Raw genomic sequence first — 26,523 nt, forward strand, 5'->3', positions numbered from 1 at the left:
TAATCCCGGAATAATACAGTGGAAAGGAAGTAAATAATAAGCCATCAAATGGCATTTCTGGAGGAATCATTGGTAGGCTTCTGTAGAAACCAGATTAGAGACCAAATTCCTCAAATCCAAGGAATACATGCATTTGCTTAGGTTTTTGTCTGCTGTGCTTGTGCTCCTCAAACAGAGAGGGGCACTCAGCTATTGGCATCTCATTGAAGTCAGCTGCGAGTGACCCCAGTGGTTTGTCTCAATAATTCTGCTTAATTGACTGATAAATCCTCAAGCGACAGACAAAAGCAATTGTGAAAAAATGTAAATCCTGTTTTTCAGTAAAAAAATTCCATCCTTTTACTGCTAGACCTAGCTGTAGTCTTCAATCCCTAGACAAAACTCCAGGCAAGTTTTCAATTGATTTCTCAACATGTCACTGAAAATAGAGCTTAGCAATGCTTGTAATTGAGAAAGCAGAGCCACAGAGAGTTTTTATTCAATCATTGTTGAGGAGTAAGATCACACACTTTCAATTCTCAGAAACTGCAGTTTTTTGTATTAAAAATACATAGAGATGTGTGAAATAGTTTTGCTTATCTCTTCTATGAGAGATGGCTTCCTAATAATGCTTCTCCTACCTCTAGAGGTGTAATCTCCTACCTCTAGAGAAGTAATCTTATTCCACTCAAACCAGTGATTAAATTTCCTATGGCAGAGGAGCTTAGCTCTACATAGCATTTTAGCAGATGAGTTTTTAAAATCCTTGAAAATGAAAGGAGAGTGCTTGCTTTTCTTCCCTATGAAAGGACAACTATGGAAACTGATTTAAAGGAGGCTTAGCTCAGTGGCAGCAGAGACTGAATTCAGGTGTCTGTTGTTCAGGGCACACAGTGTGTTTCTGATGGCTGACATTTCCTAACTGCAAATCTTTCAGTAAAAGGCTACTAAGAAGATTAGAGAGGAAGAAAAAGGAATACAGTGTTTTGGGAGTTTCTTTATTTGGTGTTTTTTGGGGAGGGTGGGGTGGTTTGAGACCAGGATTTCTAATAAACCAACTTTTAAATATCTTCTTCAAGGCCAAGAACCAGGGCGGAGGAAAGTTTTGTCCATATAAATAAAAACTTTCTCTTTTTATGGGGAATGTATGGAAGAAGATGGAAATACACCTTTTACTGATGTTAATTGTATCTCCCATCTAAAGCACTTCAGGTCTGGAAAGCATATCAAAAGGACCTTAGAACCTGGGAAATGAAGTTGCTTTATACATAGTTGTCAGGTCCTCTGCTGGTGACCTGACAACTATGTTTTCTTTTTTCTTTTTTAAGTGTCCTCCTTTTGCTATTCCCAACTCAGATGGAAATAAACTCAGTATTTGAAATCCCAGGGTGACATATACATGACAAACCAATTTATGCAAACAAGAACACGAGTAATCAAAGAGAAAATGGCAGGTAAGCAGTAAGTCTCACTTTTTACTGAGAAAATGGCAGGTCACACATGAAGTGGGTATAAATCAATGTCAAGCACCAGCACTTTGACTTAACTAGTCAACATTTTTGAGCATTTATAAAACTCAATACATTGTTGTGTGGCAGGCTGGAAGTTAATTGCTGTTTTGACACAAGGAAAGAGGCAAACAATATGTATGAAGATGGATATGCAGGATAGCATTAAAATGTCAGAGGCTGTTAACAGAGATGTCAAACAGCAGTATTGCTTCAGACAGCAGGTGCTGTGACAAGCGCTTAATGAGGCTTATCCCTTGTGTCCCTCATTGCAGCCACAGGCTGCAATGTGCCCTCACAGGCACAGCTTCCAGAGTTTCCTGGTTTGTGAGGCTCCAGTGCAGGTGCAGACTACTGACTCATACCTTGTGTTGGCTCTCACACTGTGTGACAGAGAAACTTATTCCTCATGATCAGTAATCTCATAAACACCACAAATAAAAAACTTAGTGGAATTCTGTGATGAAAAAGGTGTAAAACAAAGCCTGAGCTAATAACTCCTGGACTGTGTTGGTCAGAAAACTGCCTGGAATCAGTATTCAGCACCAAGTCTGTGTGGTCACTGCAGTGACTTCAGAAAACAAGCTGGATGTTTGTAGATGGAGAAATTAATAATGTCCCGCCTGCTGACAAAGCAACAGCATTCTTGAAAAAGCATCTTTTAACGTGATTTCATAATCTTCTTCTGGTCCAAAACTTGAGATTCTGGAATTATTTTGCAGAATCAGGAATTTGAACAGTGTCATAGTGCAAGGTATGGAACAGGGTGTTCAGCTGTGGATATTGTTTGCTTGTCTAAGCTTATCCTTTTTTCCCTCACTTCCACTATCCTAGGTTTTCCATTTCTACTTGATTTAAAGGGTATTTGAGGCAAATCCTTCATGGAGACCTGAATGAGGAAGCATGGAACTGGTCTAGAATGGGATTCAAAGGAAAAGTGAAAAAACAGAAGGACAAGAAAGATTGATAACTGCAGGTGTTGACAAAGCACTTAAGGCAAAAAAAAAATTGAACTATAACCAAACTTGAAATAGTTATTGTCAATAGTGAGAAGTAAAAACATTGTTCAGGATTTCCACTTGAAAGAAGGTAGCTGAAAGATCCTTCAGATCTGAGTTATACTGTAATGCTCTGACTATGGGGAGTAAACAGAGCATTAACATAACATGGAAAAGGCTGAACAAACAAGTTATTTTGGCAATTTATTTAAACTTAAAAAAAAAAACAGGAAGAAAGAGGAAGCCAACTGCTTGGTTACTCTACTAGAGAGTTGGTTATACTCTCTAGGAATTTTGTACTACTTCTCATCAGCATTCAGATATAACCATAGATTCCTGGGAAAATCCTGAAAATGGAGATGTGAACAAAAGGTTCCACAATTTCAAAAAAGACAACAAATTGTCTAAGTTACTCTCAGCTGACGTCACTGAAATAGCAATAATCGTAAGACATTACTTATGGGTAAGGAGCAGTTTAAATGTATTTAGGTAATTAGAAATTAAAAAGACTATAATTGTGAAAGGTTGGGCAGGTTAAATTTGCAGTAGCAGATATTTGCACACTTTGAAAGGAGTTTCTCATTTGTAATTTTTCTTTAGTGTTATTGTGCAATATTTTCCTGTAACTTCACTAAACTTCACAGTAGGCAAGTGAACTAATTAATGTAATGTGAATTGACACGTGATGTAGATGAGAAGAACACTATTTTCTCCTCTTTAAAAAAGGAGAAAATAACAGAAAACAATGGAAAAAAGAGGCAGATCTAAGTAAACTGATAAAATAGGTTTCTCACAAAATTCTGTTCTGCTTTGTTCTGACCCAGGACTCATTAAAAATGTGCCTTTCTTCCCAGATTGAGCTATCTCCACTCTCTAATTGAACATTTGAAATTGGATACAAAAATGCAGCTCAGTAAACATGAATTTTGGCGAGCAATGCCTCAGGACGCCTCTGGCTTGTCATGACCTCAGCTGTTTCAGCCTTTTTAGCTGAGACAGCAGCTGTCAAGCAGTCAGGTAACTATGAACTCAATCTGGTTTAATTATTACTCAGTTTATAATGATAACAAATAGTTGTTCTGCGTAGACTGAACTCTCTGTGCCAGTAGATGAAGACACCATGGCAGAGAACAGAGTTGGGACCTGAGGGCCCAGCCCTGACACACATCACAGTTTTAGGGAATGAACTCTTTGCATATTGGGGTTCATTTATAAAAATACATGTGGTTATCTGGAAGCAAAAATTATGACAGCAAATATACTAAACATTTACACAAACAGAGAGGTCATTCCATTTCTTCTATAATCTTGTTCCACTCTCATACAGGGAATATACTCCTCTAACACAGTCATGCTGCATTTTGATCCCTTAATAAGATTTCTACAGAACACATATTTTTTTTCTCAAAGAAATGTCATATGTTGTATTAAGGAAATAGAAATTAATGTTTCTGGGTTTCTTTCCCACTTCTCTCACAAATTAGGCAAAAAAAAAAAAAAAAAAAAAATCTGTTAGAATACGCCAGTATTTTTAAAGTTTTTAAAAGCCCTTTGAAGCACCACACCGGAACCCTCAACATGAGATACCATGCTTCGAGTTCACTGCATGAACACAGGATCAAACAGGCTGGCAGGCACCAGCAGCTTAAATCCAGAGTAAAAACAGGGACCCAGGCACCTTCCACCAGTCCAGGCTGCTTCAAGCTCTACCCAGCCTGGCCCTGAACATTTCCAGGGATGGGGCAGCCACAGCTACTCCAGGCAGCCTTTGCCAGGGCCTCACCACCCTCACAAGGAGCAATTTCTTCCTGGTATCTAATATAAACCTGCCCTCTCCCAGGTTAGTCATTGCCTCCATCTCTTCATGAACTGCAATTCACACAGTAATATAAAGTAATATTTCTCTCTGAGTGAGAGAAATGTATTCCAGCAAAAAATACACCTGCAAAAGAAACGCAAACTTTGCTTCAAAAGACATTTCTCACAGAGAGTGTTGTCAGTGGGCTGTTCCTGGAAAACAATAAGCTGTCAGCTCAAGGAAGAATTAAACTCTATTTCTAAGTTTTAGTCTGTGATTTATTTTACTTTTTATTTTTCAGACAGAACAAGTTGTATGTTTGAACCAATAATGAACTTTTAGTTCACCTACCAAACCACTCATGCATAAATACTAAAAGTAAAAAATCCATAGGGATTTTTACTCTGTTATTTCTTGGCAGAGTAACATAATTAGAGTGACCTCACGTCTGTGATTTCCTAGCCAAGCAATGCAGAAAGTAATTACTCTACAAATACAAACTTTGAATCTCCATTTTCTTTCTGGTACTTCTCTAACAGGGACAAGAAAATACTGCATCTACCCACACCCCAAGATGAGGGAATGTGGCAGTGTCAAACTGATTTACCTTGCCAGGACAACAGCTTTTCAAAAATAGTGCTAATTGTACAGCAATGATATTTCATTAAGCAAGCCATAACTCATGATCATCTGTCTACAGGTTGTCCTGTTTAATTAATCTGCTACACTAAATAAATATAGTTTCAATATTCTACATAATATTTTTTAATGTCCTACATCATCTCTTGTGGAAGATGTTGAGTCCAACTTGGTATTTGGGGCACAATTCACTAATTGGAGTTGTTAAGTCTTGGATAGTCAAGACTTAGAGCTGCACTGGGGCTTTGGTTTAGGAGAGAGTTAAAGTGCAGGGAGTTTGCAGGGTGGAAGGCTGAATGTTGCTTCTACTCAAAATGCTGGGTAAGCTGAAATGCTCGTATGAGTTTCTAATATTAATGTCAAAATACGACTTTGAATATACCAAATTTAAATAGGTGGAAGTGGCAGAGGGTCTGTAATTCTTCCCTAGTGGAAATAGGAGCAAAGAAAGAAGGAGAGGTGCTAGGTCAACCTCCTGAAAGGCTAAAGTCCTAAATACAAATCAGAGTAATAAGGATGCTTAATGTCTTGGCTTAGGAGTTTTATACCTATTTTAAACACCACCATGTTTAGGATCCAGCTGGACATGGGCTGGTTTTGTCCCTTCTTTAGCTTACCATCTTGAGGCGCTTTCTGAACTCCAGCACATGGAGAGGGCATTAGCTGTATATCCCTTCACTAAAAGACAGAAAAACACAAAACAGGCAGCAGTATGAGAAATTTGACCATTGTCAGCTTCAGCTTCACCACTTTTAAGCAAAACTTCTAAATACAAAACACAATAGTGGGTATCAAACAAAGCTTAAAAAATTGGTGTTGCAATTTAAAAAAAGGGATTATTTAATTTTTATTCTATGAATCATAATTTATTTGGTGATGCATTTTATTCACCACATTTTAGAGGTTTTCATTTACCTGTATATTTTAATTCTATTGAGTAGAATATATTCTATTCCCCAGCAGCTCCTTACAAATTTTTCTCTGTTGCAGGGTGAGGGTTACCAGAAGAGCTTTACGCAGCTGAAATTTTTAACTCCTCTCTTCAACAACTGTGCATAGACCAAGTTTAGGTGAATACCAAGTACATACAATATAAATATTCTACTTTAACAGAATTATAGAACTGGAGATCAGATAAGAAATCCCTACATACTGCAACACTTTTTTTCCTGATTTGACATAAAAATTTACAAGCACAGAAGTTGAAATTGAAGGAGAGGCCTTTGCAACCTCTGACCTCTTCATGGTTTAATGTATATTTTGTTTTGGTCATACAGAGAAAAACAACAGAAAAAAAAAGATGGTGGTAAATTTTTTGCCATGGAAGAAGCAGCATAGCAGCTCTGTGCTTGGAGGCTTCTGCCTGAACAACATAAAAAGCTATCAATAGAAAAAGCCAAATAAACACATCAGTTGAAATAAACTTGTCAATAATGGAAGTGAAACAAGCTTCTTGATATAATTCTATATTTTAAATTACTATCCTCCAACTCAAAGGCTATGGTGTATGGATAAAATTTTTCTGAACAATTATGAGCTCTGCTTGCAAAAACTCTCTCTTGTAAGAATATGTATCAGTCAAAATTGAAAAGGAGGACTGGACTTGAAAACAAACTAATGGAGGAATGTTCTACAGAGACCTGATACTTCTCCTTTCACTGCCTTCAAGGAGTGTGAAAATTGTTGTTTAGGACAACTATTTATGACGGAAATTTAACAGCTGTTTATTTAACAGGAATATGTAACTTATTGTCCACAGCTAATTCTCAACCCCAGAAACAGAACTGTAAGCATTATGTTAATTTTTTTAAAAACACTCTTATGTCTAAACAGAGAAGCTTTCATTTCTAAGAAGACAAACACTTCCTATTTAATTTCTCCTGAAGGATTTTCAAAGGGCTTATATAGAGCTTTTAATGGATGGAGGTCTCAGTTAAAAAGGCCTTGTCAATTGTTTCTTTTGTCTTTCTGAAGTCAATAAACACAGAGGTCTTTCCATTCATGGAGATAAGCTTATTAACCTTAAGCAGCAGATAAAAAATTCTCAATTTTTACAAGTTACACATGTACCAGTGTGAGTTTAGCAGATTAAATCAGTTAGAGCACAGCTTCTCTCGTTAAAAAATGCATTTTAAAGTTCATATTTCCCAATTGTGAATAGACACTCAGAAAGACACTCAGATCCTCTGTCACAAAGCTACACACACACTCCTCTGAGGCTGTCAGCTGAACTAGAAGTTGTTTGTAATTTGGGGGGGTTTCTTTCTTTTTTTGTTTCTTTTTTTTAATTTATATATTTTTTAAAACATCTGTGAATCAACTGTTAGGTCAAAGAATAATATTGCCCATGAAGTGTAGGGAGCTTGAAAGCATATAATTCTGTGCAGCACTGTTGTACTCATGTTCTCTCCTGGAACATCTTGGGGTTTCTTTGTAGAATAATCATTGGGTTTTTAAATAGAATATGTGGTTTTGTTTCCTAGGATTTTTGGCAGCACTCTCTGAAGTTTATTTATATTTGTGTTTTACATCAGGCATTTCTACGAATTTACTTCTTCTCTTTTGCTTTTAATTGTTAGGGAACAAAAACCCAACAATCTGTTATTCCTTTGGAACTTGGTAGTTAACATTCTCAGGAGAAAGACCTTGTTAAACAAGTATGCAAACACAGTGAGAGGGAAAAAGATCTTTTACAAATACATGCCAGCAGGATGGGAGAACAGAGCAATTCCTAATTTCCAAGTATGATTTTAGCTTCTTTTTTGCTATAATAACCTCAGGATTTTAAAGTTTTAGGGGTTTTTTTTTGTTTGTTTGTTTGGTTGGTTGGTTTTTGTTTGTTTGGGGGTTTTTTTTTGAGGAGCAAGTTCAGCCAGGTATTCCTGTGTCAGGTGTTCTGGGAGATGCAGTGAAGTGAAGCAAACCGAGCAATAAGTTTCCTGTGAAGCTCAGGCACGCTGGTCAGCCTCCCACAGTGTAACACCCTTGCCAAGAGGAAAAAACATAACATATTTCCAAATGGAAAATAAAAAGAAAGACAGGCAGCACAGGAAGTACAAGGCCCTGTTAGATGACCTGTGGAAGGTAACTTTGTGCCCTAGCACTGTTAGAGGACGTTCCCTGTCATTGGTGCAAGCAGCTGGAGACATAAATACTGATTGATTTGGGGGCCACAATCTTGGTAAGTGCAGAGGTGGTTCAATAACGTGACATGAGGGAGTTCCCTCAGAGCAACTGGGATGCCTGAAAGAAGTGAACAGATATCATTCTGATTTGGTATCAAAATATTAGGTAAGGTTATAATTGTATCATTACCTTCCTCCCTTCCCATGGAAAGATTGATATTGGTGAGGAAATACTTTCCAGTGCCACAGTAAAAGGTAATTAGCAATTCAATCTCTTTTCCAGACCAAAGAGAAGGACCAGTAGGTGAGTTATGGAGTAATAACTTATGAAGGAATATTGGTTTGGATGGTAACATGAATTTATCAAGGGAGAGAGATGAAAATAGAACCATTAAGGGCTGTCTGGGAAGCCAGACAGAGAGGAATTATTAATTTATATAAAACAATAATTTTGAATATGAATTCAGACACTGCTGAGAGTATTTATTTCTACATTCAGCACTCTGATGGGAGCCACCACACTGTTCTTGCAGGACAGTCATGCCACAATGCAGGACAGAGAAGGAGACTGAGCTAAGGAGCCAGGATCTGCTAAATTTGGGGAGGAATATCCACATGGTGCCAGGAGCTCATCAGAAATGGAAAGAGAAAACTTTGGGGGAGCAATATCATGGTCGACAGAAACAGCTTTACAGGGACGGGCTTAATGCTGAACAGGGAAAATGAGGAGATACAGCAGATCCTAATGAGGGTTTTAGAAGAGAATTCATAGTTTCTCTGTGATAAAAATAAACCATCACTGTCAGGTCAACAGGCCCAACTGCAGCAGGAATTGGTCTGCACACAGACACTGGAGAAAGCATCCCTGGGCAGCAGGAGGCCGGCAAATAGGAACACACTTCAGGCTTCCCACAGCTGCTAAGGGAAACAGATGCATTGTTAGAGAGCCGGAATTGCCTCGTTAGGTGGCAAAGAACATGAGCATCATTAGCAAAGAAAGCCCATGGAGTCAAGAGCAGAACTAAGAGCAAATGCAGACAGCCAGGGCTGCTGCCCACTATGGTACAGCTGCTCAGCGCAGAGTGCAGGTGCCAGTGCATAAATATATATAATTTATGGGGTGTATACATGCATAATGTGCATATCTGTGTATAAATGAGTGCACATGATTCCCTGGGTGATTTTGGTCCGTGCAGTTTCTCCCCTGAGGGGAACTGAGAGATGGGTGCTTGTGAGCAGAGGTGGTTTCATGGCACCCTATGTGGCTGTGGAACAGTGCTGGCCACAGACTGCACAGAATTAGCTTTACACTGGAAAGTAACAAACCTGAGCTGGAGGTGTTGAAATCCTCCTGATGCTTGAAAGGTGGCTGAAGTGTCTCACTTGTTAGCACAGGACTGAAGTTTCCCTGTGATTAACATCTGTTGATAACTTTGGAAACACCAATCTGATGTTTCTCTAAATCTAAATTAGATTAGATTCTAATCTAAAGGACTAACCATAATTCAGTAGTAACAATATCATTCACACTTGCGCACTGACCGAAATGGAAGCCTCAATCTCTAACCACGTTTCCAAATTATCTGGTTTCATTCATTTTTCATAGAGAAAGCCATCACTGAAATATCATCCTTACCAGGTGTGATGACTTTTGTGAAGCTCTTTCAGACATTGACATGTCTCCCAGCTCTGTTGCACCAACCTCATGCACTGAGTTCCATCTGAGCAGCTTAAAAATTCAGAGGGCAGTTTTCAGTAACGTGACTTTTGGTTTCTGTTTTTGTTGTACTTTAAATAATTCTATCAAAGTGTCACAAAATGTCTCTAAAGGAACCATGAAACCTACTCAGCTTTCTCAGAATATGTTATTTGTTATTTGCAAAATAACAAATAACATATTCTGTCTGTTATTTGCAAAATAAGCCCCTTTATTTGGTGTAAAGGCAAATAGTGGCTGCTGGCATCTACTGCCATCATCCATTACTCTGCACATGATACCTGCAGAACAGAATGAGTTTTGCGCAAAGTGAGGATGATGAAGGGCTTGCCTCAAGGACATGTCTGTCACACCAGCACTTTCCAGAAACAGACTGGTACTTTGCAGATGTACTTCATGGTTTGGGTTTTTTTTTTTTTTTTTTTGTGGGGGAAAGGAGGGTGGGTGGAAGGATTCCATTATATGACTATTGTCATAATTCCGGTAGCTCAAAACAGAGATTAATTTGAAGAAAACTTGTGCAAATATTTCTGAAACTGGCAGGGAAGAGGAGAAAACACAAAGATTTCTGTTCTGAGTCAAACCAAGGGGCTGATGAGCCCCACCTGCAGTCTCACTCCCCAAAAGTGAGAACCTAAGGCAGAAGACACCAGAGCAAGGCAAGCTGAGGAAACATGCAATGATCTCACTCTGACAGCTCTCCCAGGCTCCAGTGAACTCTCTGAGCCTACAGAGAAATCACTGTAGGTAGCAACAATTGATGGATTTTCTTCCCACAGATTTGGCTGGAGAAAAGTACATTCACAACGGATGACACAAGATACTTCCCAGGTTAATCATAAAATGTTGAAAGAGCACTTTGGGGAATATTTTTTCATCTGTCACCTCTTCAAATCCTCTTTTGGAGGAGCAGGGAACAACAAATCTCTGTTCACTCTGTCACTTTCAGGGCTGTGTAGAACCTTGTTGCATTCTTCACTCTGGCCTTCCTTTTCCAGACTGAAGCATGCCAGGCAGGGACAGAGAGGACTTCCAGTACATTTGGCAATTGGTGCATTTTTGCATGATTTACCAAACACACAAAACCAGCTTTCTGCATTCCATAATCTGCATGGTGGGCGTGCTTAGATTATAGGAGGCTGTTCTGCAGCATCACCTTCTTTCCAACTTCTACTTGGAAAGCCCTAAAAAAATACTACAACATCAACAACCACTGGTGATGGTGATGTTTGCATTGCTAGTTAATAAAGAAAGCCCCCAAACTACATTGAGCCTCTCTTAGGCATTAGAGATTTCAGATTTTTTATCTGTCTTCCCCTTTACCCTTGCTGTGATCTGAATCTCCAGTGCATAACATAGTAGCAAATTGGCAAAAACAAATTAAAAAGCCCTAACCAACTGAACAAATACCTGGCTTTACCCTCACTAATCCCTGCCCAGGGAGTTTATTTTCAATCTACATGATAATAGAATGAAACTCCTGCAGATGGAAGCAGCAAAGAAATGCAAGACAGCTGGATTGTGTGTTTTATTGTGGATAGCAAACCTGTAATACTGTAAGTGCAGGATTTTCAGGATTTCAGATGTCTAAGAAGACAAATGTGTTTTATTTTATTATAAACTGTCCAAAAAGTACAAAAAATGCCCTCAGTGACACCTTCAGATGAACCAGGAAGGAAAATCTCCTCAGGCTGTTGCTTTGCTCAGTTCTTCCAGCCCCAGATGCCCATGGCTGGCTGTGATCGCCCTGGTGAGGCATTCCCCACTGTGTTTGTCCATGGAATTATTTGGATATTGTTCCAGACCTTCTGATGAATATTTTCTCCTTGAGAGTATCTCAAATACATGATCAGGTGATAACGTACCTCTCATTCTTGGCTCTGACACACAAGCCCTGTTCTTAAATCTAAGATGTCAGCTGGTACATATTAACTACTGATATAAGTAAATAAGGAAACATCAGCTGGCAGAAGACTTATTAGTCACAGATGCAGGGAGATAACACAAGGCCACAGTAATCCTTGATATTTGTCCTGAGCTCTGTATCACATAAAACTAAGAATTAACCATGTATACAGGGATCATATATTATTGAGCTAAAGTTAATTTTCCAAGATGTTTCCCCTACTGCTGCATAGATTTCTTCTTAAAGAAATACAACTTGCTCAGTGATAAATTCAAGGGTCTCACTTGGACAGAACCTGAGGCCATTTCAGGCATTTAATTGGGAATGACTGGGAGAGTCCACTCTCTGCATTCCTCCACTCTCTGGCCCTTGTGGACCATCCTGGGAATGGACACTGCAAGTGGACTCAGAGCGCACATAGCATCCTGCTAAGCCACAGCCAGAACAGAAGGATCATCTTCCATTTCACATTCATAGCTGCAATACCATCTCTTTTGGCCCGGTTCACAGAGCTGATGTTGCACTTTAGAAATCTTTCCTTTTTAAAAGAGAATTTGAGAGAGTGGCTGTGTAACGCCCAGAGAAAATCATTATTAATCCACCCTTTTTTGTATGATAATAAATGAAACTGCCCATGGGAAGACAATCTGCAGTGGCTAGAGATAAACACCCATTCACCCCCTGATGGATGAAATAAACTGCTGCTGTTGTCACTAATTCTGAAATGCAGTTAAGAACACCTCAACCTCAATTTATGTCTCTCTCTCCCAAAATGTGTGCACACAGAGACAAAACTCCCCTTTCCTTTCTGGGTCTTCCCTAGGTTTGTATTAAACAATTTAAGGAGGGAAAAATAGGAAGTCTATAACACAAATTACTATTCCAATACAAATATTTATGAGGTGACTTTTGAAGGTAAAATCTCTTCCAGGATATTTTATGCAAAATTCATGCTTCTGTTTCAATTGCACAAATAGCTTCTCAATTTGCATTGAAACAGCTTTGTACCTGTAAAATATAGAGGAGAGTTTGGCACATACTGGGGTATTAAACAAGATCTGAACTGAAGGAAATAGGGATGCTCAGCAAAGTATTTGTCTTGATCAGATAAACTCGTGTTCAGAATACACCTCTACTGAAAAGGCACTATTGTGTAATTTATATTGCTGTATTAAACTAATGAAAAGCAAATCTTATGTGCTTGATTAAATCAACCCTTTCATATGGAACAATTCAATGTAATGCAGATAGAGCAACAAAACAGAAAACAGAACCAAAGTAGATATGTTTGAAATGCCAATGAAAATGCAAATTGAAGGAAGAGATAATCAAAATATAAAAAGAGCTAAGATTTTTCACTAAAATATTCCTATAATAGAAGAATGTAATACTTTTTTTTTCTTTCAGTCCTGGACTTGAATAACAACAGAGGTATCTGTCCTAGCATAGTTTTTTAATGAGATAAAATAATTGGAATTATGAATAGTCAAGAGGCCCTTTGTACTGGCATTTCTACTCTATTAATGTGGGAGCTCTCCAGCAGAAGGCCACTTATGAAGAAAATCTAGTCTTGATATTGATTTCTGCCAATTTTTTTGTGTGTATATATATTGGCAAATGCTCAATTCTGCTGGCAAAGACTGAGTTTCTGTAAACATGGTACTGTGGATGCCTACTGGTTTTTCATCACCATGTTCAAAAAGTAAAGCACTTTAATTTGACTTAAGATGAGAAAGAAAAAAAAAAAGAGGATTTCTATAAATAAATAAATAAATAAATAAATAAAAATTCCAGGGAGAATATAATGAGCTGGCCTTCATCTGTCCCATGAATTTTAAATGTGGAAAACACTTTCATAAACTAAATACATTATGCAGATTCGGTGAAATATCAAATATATACTAAACTCTGATTTTACACAGAATTGTCTACCACAACTAGCATGATTTTACTCCCCAAAATATAGAATTTTGTGAAATAGAAAGTAAGAATTGTATGTAATATTTTGACATTATATTATACTTGTAAAAGTACTTTTTTTTTTCTGTTAAATAACTAAAAAGATGTGGTTAAGGACAATATGCTGTTTATAAAATTCAAAATTATTTGACTGGAGACTTCTGTAAACCAATTGTACATAGACAGAAATTAAGTAGCTGTTGACACAGTTACTGCATATAATCAATTATTTGGTTTTAAAATTGTTTGTAGCATTGTGTAAGGTAAAGAATAAATAATCTGATAATGTTTTAATCATATTAATATTTCTCATTAACTTCAGGTCTTGGTGGACATAGTGTGTTCCAAAGTTTTAGATTTTGCATTTTTCATTTTTCCTAATATTTTAATTTTGGATTAATTTAAACTTAATTTTAATTTTAAAGATTTTGTTTGGTTGGTTTTTTGTTTGTTTGTTTGTTTTTAATATATTAGGTACATTGTTCTTTATGATATCTGATTTTAACTGTGGAGTTATTCGGTGATCTGTGTGCAGGATTTTTACATCTGTGTGCTAAACATTCTTGAAGTTTATCAATAAGATACTTAACTTATTTTAAAAGGGAGTAGAAAGAGAAAAGAGCATCTTTTCAAGTATATGTAGGCAGAGGAAGCAGAGAATGAGGAGTGGGTGAGGAGACATCCAGTGAAACATGAAAGTGAGAAAACCAGCGCAAAAGGAAGGGGAAAGATGAGGGGAGACAGATCAGACACTCATACAAAAAGAGATCATTACTATAGTGGAGCATGTGAATGTGGAAAGCATAGCACAGAAATAAAGACATTTCAGTGTTTGTGTTCAGCTTACCTGAATAATTTTCTTTTTCCCTTTTTATTGTCCGTGCAGAAACCTACAGTAACACCATTGCAAATGTGACAGCAGCAAACAAATACACTGGGTGCTCCTGATGGACTTTTATTTAGGCTTGTGTGGTTTTTTGCCTCTTTACACAACTGAAGGTAACTTTGGGGTTCTCTGAACACTCACTATTTATTCAGTTGTAGTGAGAGAGATTAGGTTTATGTGAGTTGTATTGCTCTGCCTGGTGAAATAAAACACAGAAGAAATGGAGTAGCTGAATATGAGCTGAGTGGGCCATGTGTAATGGAAATTGCACTTTGTAAGGAAATATTTTCTGCCATTTGCTGGGGAAGAGTTGCAAAAAACTGTCACTGTGTTTCAATGTAGAATGTATGACAACAGGAATTTGAAGAACTACAGAGATTTATTCTGTTCATACTAGACAAAATTTGTCATATATTAAAGTCAGCAAGGTACAATATGGCTAAATTTGAGCAAATAATTTCTCTTGCCGTTAATTTGCTAAATTAGGCTTTGGGTTAATCTCTATTATGTCCCGTTTCATGAGTGTGTCTCTAGTAAATCTAAAATATTCATCCATATCGGTATTTCCAGGGGTCAGATGATTAAATGCCTTTTTTTCTCCTCTTTCATTCAATCATTAATTTTCATGGGAGCAAGGCCTGTTTTTTTTTTTTTTTTTTTTTTTTTGCTGAGCTACAGCCAATTTTGGTACAGCTATAGCTCAAATCAATGAACCCTTGGTCACGTGTCTCACTTTCTGCAATGCTGGGTAATGCAAACTCTGCAGGCAGACTCTCTGTTGTGCTGCACAATCAAATTCTCACCTTGCCCTGCAGATCATTCTTGCTCCCATTGCTTCATATCACAGGTTCTGAGCTGGGCTACAGATTTCTGCCTTCCCCTGACAGCCAGAAGTACCTGCCCATCCAGGGCTTTGCGGATGTTCTTCCATCCCGCTTCCTCTCATCCCTTCCGTCTCTAAGCCACAGATAACAGCACCTGCATGAGCTGTTGCCAGGCAAGGAGCAATTAAGAATCAGTGTTGAGAGGTTGCTAGTGTTACATTCCATTTCAAATGCATCCTTCATGCTGAAAACCAGTATTTACCATGGTGAGGAGGAGGCAGATGTGATACACTAATGGTCAGTGATCAGCCACTGACCAACCAGCTCCTATTCTGCTGTACCAGCTGCACACTCAGATGAGGTCTCCATGGTTGTTCTGGCTCTGATTATTGCCAGATGGATCACTTTAGCTTTTGCCTTCCTTCAGCAGTTAATATATTTTTTGTACCTTCAGCATCATAGTCACTTGTCATCAGTCAGAGCAGTGGCAGCTGCGTCTCTTTGGACAATATTTTGTTATTATAGCAGTGACTGACGCAGCTTATGGCAAAATGCCTCCAAACAATGCAAACTAAAAAACAGTAGAACTTCCATCCCATTTTAAAAATCAGAAATATTTCTAAGAAGAATGTAGCGGGGGATGTGTGCCATTTATTTAAGGAAAATGAGATCAGCTGGATTGTTTTCTGTGAGCCCACATAGTGAAAACAGCAAAGCTAATAAAGCATTAAGTGTTTGGTGTGGTTTTTTTTGGTTCCTTGCAAAGCAATGAAGAATTGCTTGAGTCTTACACATGAATTTAGAAATTAATTTTAGATTTATATTAAAATATGAAGAATTTATTTGAAAGTGCTTTTTTTTTTGTTTGCATTGCATTTTTACTTTTAAAAGACTGGTAAATTTGTGTTGAAGAAATTGTTTTTGAAGTGTGCATAAGAAGCTGTTGCTGAAATGCCAAAGATGGCAAAGTACAGTCTTGTGAAAAGGAATTTTGCAAAAGTCATAATACAGGTCTGGGAGTGACACTGTAAATCACTGCTACAGAGTGTTGTATATGGCACTAACTGTGGTCTGTTTAGGTTCTGATTTTGTCTTTGAACATCCCCATCTGATTCATAATGCAAGCTAAATTATGTTGCCTTAACAGCAGTACAAATGTTTTTCTGTACGCATGTGTAGATATTTCTAGAAATATCAAAATGAAGCAAAACACCCAATGCATGTGAGCTCATGAAGTACCTGCAGAGCACAAGGGTTCCTCACTGTGCAAAGTCCTGTCCCACAGGAGGTGATAGTGGAGACATCAAGCCAGACAAATTTCACCGAAATTCAGAACTGAGAACATTTTGTGTGCCCTCAGCCCCCACGTCAGTGCCACCAGCCTGATCCTGGCCTGGCCTCAGACCCCAGTGTGAGAATTTCTGTATTCCAACCTGGGGAGAGGTGCTGCTTTGCTTACAGGGAATTTTGCCAGGTATGATTTATCTTCCTTTTTTCCTTCCAAATCTAGAAAAAAGAAGAATTTATTTATTTCCTTACAGTAGAGATAGGAAGCCCTCACATGTTGCAGCACTCACATTTCACACCCAAAACTGAAACACAACTTGAACATGTGTCAGAAATTTATTTTTGCAGACTGTGGATTTGCAGTGTGCAAAGGTCTTGGCTGCCACAGTGAACAAAGCAAATAACTATTTTAATTTCACATCTGGCAAATAATATTTCAGTGATTTTACAGCCCATTTCACAGCCAAATGCCTTTTGTTCAACAACTGTGTATCTTTCTTTAGAGGCAAAACTTTATGATGAATTATGATAAGCTATGCCCCTCTACCTATTTATTTAATATCACCTAGAGCTATATTCCAGAGCCATTCATCTGTAAAATATGTTCCTGACATAAAGAGAACAGAAGTGGGAGGTAAAACCATGCCTCAACTTTTTAAGTGTCATTAAATGTCTGCTCATAGAATGAACTTAGATACTTTTCTGAGATGTCATCACAGTAAGAGGCAAAGGTTTGGAAATAAAAAAAAACAAAAGCACCAAACAAACAAAGACAACAGTACAAGTCAAAGTAAGGATTTTAAAATAAAAATGCTTCCTGCATAATCCATTAATCTGCTTTGTGACCGGGCAACTGGGTTCTTGGCAAGAAGTTCTTTTGACTTTTGGATGCTGACTATAAGTGTATTTTTAATAATATTAATACAAAATTAGGAACACCAGAACAGATTCCTAAAATTACAGTATTTCTGAGTATACACAGTAATATGCTAGATTAAAAAAAAATAAATTATATGATTCATACACATTTGCAAAGGCATAAAGATCTGAATTTTTGTGACAATCACACTATATACTCAGCCAGTCAATGGCAGTAGGACCAACTTTAGGAATACAAGAACTCGGGTACAGGCTCGTTCAGGGTCTTTGGCCCATGAATGTGAGTTCATGGAAATCTCAAGCTGTTGCATTTTCCTCAATTATTGTGCTCAGTGACATTTATTTCAATAGAACACTGTGCCCAGAAAAGTGTGCATTCCTGACTGCCGGGCTTTTCCTTGGAACCACCTGGATTTCCTTCACCCTGCAGAGAAAGAGCCGAGTGGCAGCAGCACAATTTTGTACCAGCAAGCCATGGGATTTCTGACCAGAATGCTGCCTGCTCCCTTCAAACTGAGCACTGGCGTGCAGTTGCCACAGTTCTCCTTGCATTTGGCTCTGTGGAGAGGTTTTCATCAGGAAATAGCAAAAGGCATGTGCAGAGTGCTGTGATCCACTCAGAATGGATGCACAGGTGCACAGATCTGAGTTCAGCCATGCCCTTAGGTCTGCCCTTATTTCCATTTAATGCCAGTGGAGCAACACTTCAGTTACAGAGAGAAGTGAGAAACACCTGTCAGATGTAGTAAATAAATCCTTGGCACCATCGCCTTCAAAAAGAAATATTTTCTTTATTTTTTTTTTAACTGAACCCCTACCATCTGTTGTGCTCTCTAATTGCAAATGCACAAAGAAAATAATTCACAAATGTGTCATAAAAAAATGAGATTTGAAATTATTTAGATCTCTGCTTGTGTATCTTCTAGTCTTAACTCTACTAAGGAAATATCTGCTTTGTTTTCCTCTCCTATTTCAGATTGTTGGAGAAATTGGTCCATTGTCAAAATGAAATACCTGCCATGGTTTAAAGAAGCCCAGAGTGCATCAAAGAACTCTGTTTCACTCTCTTTTACTCACTGGCACCTTTCATGAACACCTAAATTCACTGAGTATATTCTATGGATTTTTCTATTATGTCTGAAGTCCTCCTGATTTTATCTGGTTGATTCTTTTTTGGGAGTTGACAGGTGCCCTCAGGACCATTCTCATTAATATGAAAGCACTCAAGTGCTTGTATTTCTGGCAGGAAAAAAAAATGCATTGAATTCCAGTCGCAGAGACGTCAATTTTATTTTTTTTTAATTCCTATCTTCTTTCTTGAGCATACAGCTCTGGGATGGAGCCCTTCAGTTCTAAGGGCTTCTTCTCTGGCTGAGGAGATGATCCCTTTCCCAGGAATCCAAGACTACCTCTGCTGGTGAGCATTTTGGCATTTGTAGGGCTGGAGAGGAAATTGCCAAGCTGTTTTTTTTTTTTTCTCTAAAACCCCCAAAAGTTCTGAGCAGATGAGAAAAGAATATGAAGATAAAAATTACTGAGAAATTGACCAGGGTGAAAACCCTCCCAGGCACACACACTTTCCTTTCTACACTTAGCCTTAGGTAACCCTAAGATAATTGGTATTTCTTTCACTTGAAAGCCTGCAAACCTCAGAGTGTGTTCTTGTGCACGTATTACAAACTGCAGAGAGCTGCAAAAGTGTGACTCATTAAATCTGAGCACTGAGGTGCTAAGAGCTGCCCTTCACTGTGGGGGTAGCAAGAGAGAAACCTCACTTCAATGCTTCCTTTTAAAGGCAGAGAATATTTTATTGACTCCAAGCTGGCCATCAAACAGTGAGAGGGAAATGCTTTAAAATGATGGCACTGACTGGGGTTTTGTTGTGCTTGGTCCAGGCTGTGGCAGAGCAAATGAACCCAAACCAGTGGATCAAAGCCACCCTTGCAAAACAATAAGCAAATAAGGCTCTCAGGTGTTATAAGAGTATACACAAAAAATACTAAACATGACAAAGACTTCAGAAAGTAGAGCACTAATGACTCTGCTCCATACAATTCTCTCTGTAAAGACATTACAAACTCAGCAGTAAAGCATTTCTCTAATGCACATTGGCTTTATATTCACGACCAGAGATTGCTCGAGGTTACGTAGGCTGCTGCAATGTGAAATACAATAGATCCATCTAGGACCATTCCTTTCCTTATTACCTTCTCAAGATTCCATGACAATTTCTTTACCTCGGCAGCAGATTCATTTTCTGTGTTAATTTGTGAGCTTGACAGGCAATTTCTCCCTTACAATGAACTGGTATGAGAACACTCTACTAAAATATTAATTGATGTCATGCCTGGCCTTACTGAATCTGTTGTCAGTCACTGTACTGGTAACTTGAAAGCCAATCTCCCAATATATCTGTAAGTCTGTGTGTAGTTGTGTCAGACTTGGATGCACTTCTAAATGACAAAGAAGCAGTTATCTGGACAAGATAAGGGGCACCATGAAAAAGGATGTATTAGGAAAAAAAAAGGTTTCAGCTGAAAGACAGGAGCATTTAAAAAGGGAAACCCATTAAATTTCTTCTCTTGCTCATTAGCTGCATACAGCAAAGGATGTACACTTTAAAATCCATTTCCAAGGTTTCAGTAATTTTCCATATAAGAGACAGTACTCCTCAGCCTAAAGTCCCTCAATCCTAAAGATACGTCTACAGATACTAGACTGGAAATATCCAGAAAAGTATATCCCAATTAATTTGTATTTTGTAGTATGTAAGGAATATTCAACATTCCAATCATCAAAACAAAACTCACAGGAGATTTTCAGAGAAAGAAAAGAGAGTGTAAGCATAGAGCCGTAGCTGTAGGAAGGATGGAGCAGAAAGCTCAGTACCCCAGCTGAGTATGGAAACTGGTGTAATGTAAAATTCATTGTCTCACCATGATTCTCTGGGGTTCTCAGGCAATTTGAATTGTGAAAACTGGCATAAAGAAGTTAGATGTTTTGCAGTGACCTAACATTTCCCTGATTAATGCCAGTGGAATCCTTTAGTCCAGTCTACTTTTTCAGAGATACAGGTAGGAATACACAGGGCAGCCCAGGTGGTCAGCTCAGAACCACAGTTTCAATCCTGCTGCTCAAATTTTGCATAAAGCCATTTGGAAAAAGAGATGGAAGGCTTGTAGACATGTTGGGCACAGCCTCCAGCCTTTTTTTAGGCATTGGAACATGGTGAAAAATTCTACAGATGTTACTGAACCATCAGAATAGCAGGCTGAGGATCAGTATAATTCTGGAAAGTAAGGAAATTCAATATACAGAAAAATAAGAGGGATGTAGTGGGAAAGAAGGCACAGAGAGTTTTGCCCATATAGCCAGGGGCATGGAGATGAGCACTGTAACAGCCAGTCCCAGGAAAGCACAGATCAGTGCTCCTGTGGAGTTAAAAAATAAACAATTTATTAGGAACTATTTGGACAGTGATAGAACACAGAGAAGATAAGCTTCACACTGTAGTAGTCCATGTGGTATCTGTAGTTTGAAAACTGTGTTCTCCTTTGGCTCCTCTCAAAATGTAGAAGACTAAGAGAAAATTAAAGGCTGTCAGTGGTCTAAAACAGAAATGTGAAATAAACGAAATGAAAGTTGGCTGAGTGTATGGCTGAGTGCCTGAAATGAGAAAGATGCTCTGGGGTCTGCAAAGTGCCAGCAGTGGGTCCATTCCTGTGCAGATAATTCCCACTGCAGGGCAGGGATAGACCCCAGTGTGCTAGAGCAGGGCTGGTGAGCCTTCCTTCCCTCTGCCACCCCTTTTGACAGCTTGCTTTTTCCAGTGCCACCTCTCACAGTGAGGTAGGGTATTGCTGGAGTCAGTGGTGTTGTTTGCAGTCATAGCACTCTGAGACAGAGTTAAAACTCAGCCAGTCCCAACTGAGACTCACTCTTCCAAAATCAAGCCAAAGAAAAATGCATGTTGAAGAGGTTGGTGGGGGATTGTCCTTCTGTGACCATTCCTCTTGCTGGCTTTGGGAAGATTGCTAGAGATACTGTGGCTGCATTTTTCTTTCAGGCATGCCAGGAGCAAAGCCCATCTCTCTGCTGAGATAATTTCCTGTGTAGAGTCACAGATAGCAAATAACATGCATACCCTTAAGGTAAATACATTCATAACTTTCTTTAACCAAAACCTTTTTTTTTAAGTTCTGCCAGGTATGTCAAAACTTAACCAAACCAGCCACAGCTAAATTCTTCTCTCCTCATTAATAAGCACTTTTCTTAGACGGACTCCAGTTTTTACCTTGTCACAGGCCCATCTGACCCCTGAGTGGGTCTGTCACAGCTTGGTGCTGCTGCCATCATTTACAGCAGCTGCCTGGGCACAGAGCAAAGTCAGATCTCTCCTGTGACCACATCAACTCTTATAAATAACCACGGGGTTTAGGTAAGGGTGCTGCCAAGGCTTTCAAAATCATCCACCTTTTTCCAGCAGCACTCTTAGTAGGCACCACCTTTGGAAGCTGTTTATTCCTTTTTTCCCCACAAGTCTACTTTTATGTGTGAAAATTTCCCTGAAATAGCCTCAAGCTGATTAATTACATCTAAGAACAATGAGGCTTTCCATTCAAGTTTGATTAAAAATGAGAGTAGTGACTAAACAGGAACACATAGTTCCTGCATGCAGGCTGTTTAGGCTGGACCCACCACAGTGTGAAGTTAGTGAGATGAACAAAATAATATTGCTAAGTGACAAAGAAAAAGAAGCAAGCGCTTCCCCTCCTGCTGTGGTGTGCCAGTTCTGGCTGAGTGAATTAAGAGAACAGATGTTGCCAAAAGAAGATATCTGTCCACGGAGCACTGCAAGCAGAGATTTTTCATCCGCATTTCCTGCTGGCCACAGTGTTGCAGGGTTGATGTTCCCTGATGTTATCTGTCTCCATCAGAAGCACACTGGATGTATTTTGAACATTTTGCCTGCTCTTTGGGAAGGATACAATGCCTGCTTTAAAGGAATGCCAGCATTTCTGTTGAACTCCCTGCTACTGCATGGCTACAGCCTTGCAGTGAGTGGCCACCAGAAAACCTAACACAGTGAACTTCAGGGTAAGCTTTGTTGGTTTTTTCCCCCCGTTCTTTCAAGCATCAAGTTGATGGTGCAGCATTTCTGGCAGCCTCGGGGAGGCAGATTGAGAGAATGCATGCACTGGGGTGACAACTTCAGCAAGTCAGCCAGGTGCCACCTTCATCTGGTCTGTTACACACGCTGCCTGATGTGATTTAGAAACAGAACCTAGTCAGAAAATAAATGCTATCAGCTATGAAAATAAACATTTTTGCAAATTTTCAGACCCCCTGATGATCATAAATGGGAGAAAATTGCAGAATCTGTGCCCCCGAGAATGAGGGAAAATCACTGGCAGAGGCAAGAAGGAAGCAGAGTGCTGTGACTTGCCCACCAGAGTGGGCTGCCTGTGCATCTCCTGTGCCCACAGATCTTGTTCAGACAGTCCCCTGAAGCGCATATAATCATGCAACCCTCATCAAATCAGCTGGAGTGCAGTGTCTTGCTTTTTAAAATTTACATCCATTAGTGCAAGGGAAAGTTTAGAGTATATGGGCTGCTAAACCTTGTTAAAGCACACTCCTGCGCTTTAATGAAGATGAATATCAGAGGATGAATATACAAAAGTGGCAATTACCCAGATGAAGAGCTTGTCATCAAGAAATGGTGATTTTTAAAAGATGTTTTTAAGAACAGTTTCTTTTTGTTCAGCATTACAAGAAAACTCTCAGTCCCTGGTTATTTATTTCATATATTTTAAATTAATAACACCAATTCTGCTGGTTAAAATGCTGTCATTTTAATGCTTGAGGAAAGAAAAACAAAACAAAAAACAAACAACAAACCAAGAATGAATAATCAAAACCCATCTGCACATCCCAAAATCAACAATAAATATAATTGTTTTCTGAGTTTTGTCCTCCAGCCTGGCATGTGCCAAGACCAGAATATACTCACTGATGTAACAATCTTTGTGCACTTATTTAACTATATATTTTTCCCAGGTAGAAAAGGCTTTTGATTATTTCCAAAAAGACTCTGACCTTACAATTTATCTGATATCTGTGCTCTAGATAATGTTCTTAGCGCTACGTGTGCTTCATCAAGTTGTTTTCTCTGTAAAACCAGGGAGTCTACAGGTTGGATTTCTAAGCAACCAAGCTATTTAGAGACAGATAACAATTATCTCAAACTTACTGTCATTTTATGGCAAGGATGCAACTTTCAGATTGGTAATTTGCCACTAGATGACAGAAAAAATATAATTTAACTGAAGGGGAAGACTGATGAGAAACAAATCTGATTATTATAAAGAGTAGGGCATGAGCTTTAGTACTTCAAACAACCTCAGAAAAACCTTAACTGCTCTGAATAGAGAAAGCAAGAAGCAAATAGGAATAAAAAGGCATTGTTTCTATAATGAAGTGAATTACTAATGAATATTAACAATGAATAAACACACTGAATAGAACTCTCTGTATTTTTCTTTAAAAAGACCTGCTCTCTACAGCTTCTGAGTAGTCATCTGCACACATAAAAGACCAGTCAATCCAAAGTGTCATATGTACAGAACAATAAAAATTAATCACATTGTACAATATCTCAGTACAAAGAAAACAGCTTGGGGTAAGGTGAAAATACCTTATTGATGGTAAAATGTGCTTCAGAAGCCCCAGGTACCTGAGTTCTTTCCATGCCACTGGCAGCACAATGTGTTCAACTCACTAAGTAGAGGCTGTCTGGACATGAATTTGAGGCTGATTTCCTACAATACAGCCTTTCTAAAAACACAATTTCCATTTGACGCCAGAAAATCACTGAATTTTCATGGAACCTTTCCTTAAAATGTACTGGACTTTGTACTCTTTTATTTTATGTTGGCTGTGCTCCTGTGTTTTTCTCATCACATTCAGGTGACTGAGTCATGGAAGCCCATGGAGCTGTAAATCATAACACGGTACAGCTTCAATCACCACTCGTCCTATGGCTCACACCTGTACAAATTTCTTTCTGTCAGAGCCAGCACAGCCCCAGTGGGTGTTAACTCTTCCCTGAATACTTACTGAATGTTAACTTCAAATAGTCAGATGAAGCCAAACAGGTTGTAAACAAACACTCTCTCTTGTGAGTTTATTAATACACCCAGGTGAGGACTCAAACTTTGCTGTTGTCTGTACGGGCACTTAAAACTTTTCCCACAGGTACAAACCACCTGGAAAAAGCCTGCAAGGATGGCCAACACAGAGGAGGGCTTTTAGGAACAGAATACACAGAGCAGCCACTGATGCAGCTGCAGGGAGGAATCTCCCAGAGAGCAGGTGAGGTGCCCTCTGCTCTCTAAAGCAGTGGGGTGGACCTACAGCACCAAAGTTTGCAGGAGAGGTTGGCTGTGGCTCCCAAAAGGTTCTGGGCACAGCACTGCCACTGTGAAATGGAAGAGTTTCAGAAACCTGGACCACACCTTTGAATGTAATTGGCCAGGACAATAAATGTTCATCTGGATGTGCCTGATTAGTGACACCTGCCTGTATTCTCTACTGTCCTCCATTGTGAGTTTGAAGTTCCCCTTGATCCGTTCCACCCAGACTCCTGCACTTATTAGAAACCTTGCACAAATATTATTGAAGACACCCCAGAGAACTAGGACAAAATTTCATACATATTAAGGAAAAAAGAGCTAAGAAATATTTTTTGAAAGACAAAGTTTATTCCTTAGATATTAGCAAAGAATTCTCCCCTGAGAGGGTGGTGAGGCCCTGGCACAGGCTGCCCAGAGAAGCTGTGGCTTCCCCATTCCCATCCCAACTGTGCAAGGCCAGGTTGGACAGGGCTTGGAGCAGCCTGGGATAGTGGAAGTTGTCCCTGCCCATGGCAGGAGGGGCTGAAATGAAATGGAGTTTAGGCCTCCTTCTAACCCAAACCATTCTGTGATTTTTTCATTCTATGACCTTTTTCAAGGTCACAAATGAAGAGAAAAGGATTATGTGAGACTAAATCTGGAGTTCTACTTGTCCACAGGTTTCCTTTCACCTAGAACTTCAGCATCAAAAGACAATAATAACTAACAGGTTTTTCAGAGAGCATTACATATGGGTGTTGATATGTTCAGAATGCACTGTGAGAGCATTGGGATGTGGTTGGTATGGCAGCAATTGAATAATCATATTTTATAGTGTAGCAGAAATCTCACACCCCTCTAAACAGTGCTCTGAAATGTCCACGGCTGCCTTGGTGTATGCTGGGTTTTTAAACACAAGCTAGGAAACAGCTTGGGCAAATATAAAATAGAAGGATTCTGTACATTTTATTTTACTTCTGGAGCAACTAGTCAAGATAATATACAAAGCCTTAACTAAATTATAAAAATGTGATATAACAAGCAAAGAGGAAAATGAGAGTTCAATATAGAATCGTACATTAATTGGAATGGATACCAGGACATAATCTGTGAATAGTTAGAGCTGTAGATATAATTAAACACATTTATGCCATTAAAACAATCCTATCTACTTTCTGTGGTGCTTGACTTGTAATGCTTGTAATACTTATAATGACTGATCCAACCGGAGAGAGAATAGAAGAGGGAAAAGAGATAATTTCTCTAAAGTCACCTAAAAGAAGTCAAGACAGACCTTCTGATTCTTCTATTAAGCTCTTAATTAACAGTAATGCTCAAAGAGATCCATCCAAATTTGCAAGACCTCTACCTACAGTAGCTGGAAAAAGCAGTCTGTGTTCAGCTTTGTGCAGGGATTTCCCAGTCCTCCTCCTGGAGGACCCTGCAGGGCCTAAAGTCACCAATTCCCAAAGCTGCAGTGCCACCAGGATGTGACATTTTTCTTTCATTAATTACTCATTCTATTGAGTGTTAACGGGATCAGCTGCAAAACTTGCCATTTTATCATGAGAATCAGCAGAAAGGAGCACTAATAATGACCACCAGTTAGCTGTTTCTCCAGATC

This window comes from Ammospiza caudacuta, chromosome Z (genome assembly GCF_027887145.1).
Source record: "Ammospiza caudacuta isolate bAmmCau1 chromosome Z, bAmmCau1.pri, whole genome shotgun sequence".
Classification (NCBI taxonomy): Eukaryota; Metazoa; Chordata; class Aves; order Passeriformes; family Passerellidae; genus Ammospiza; species Ammospiza caudacuta.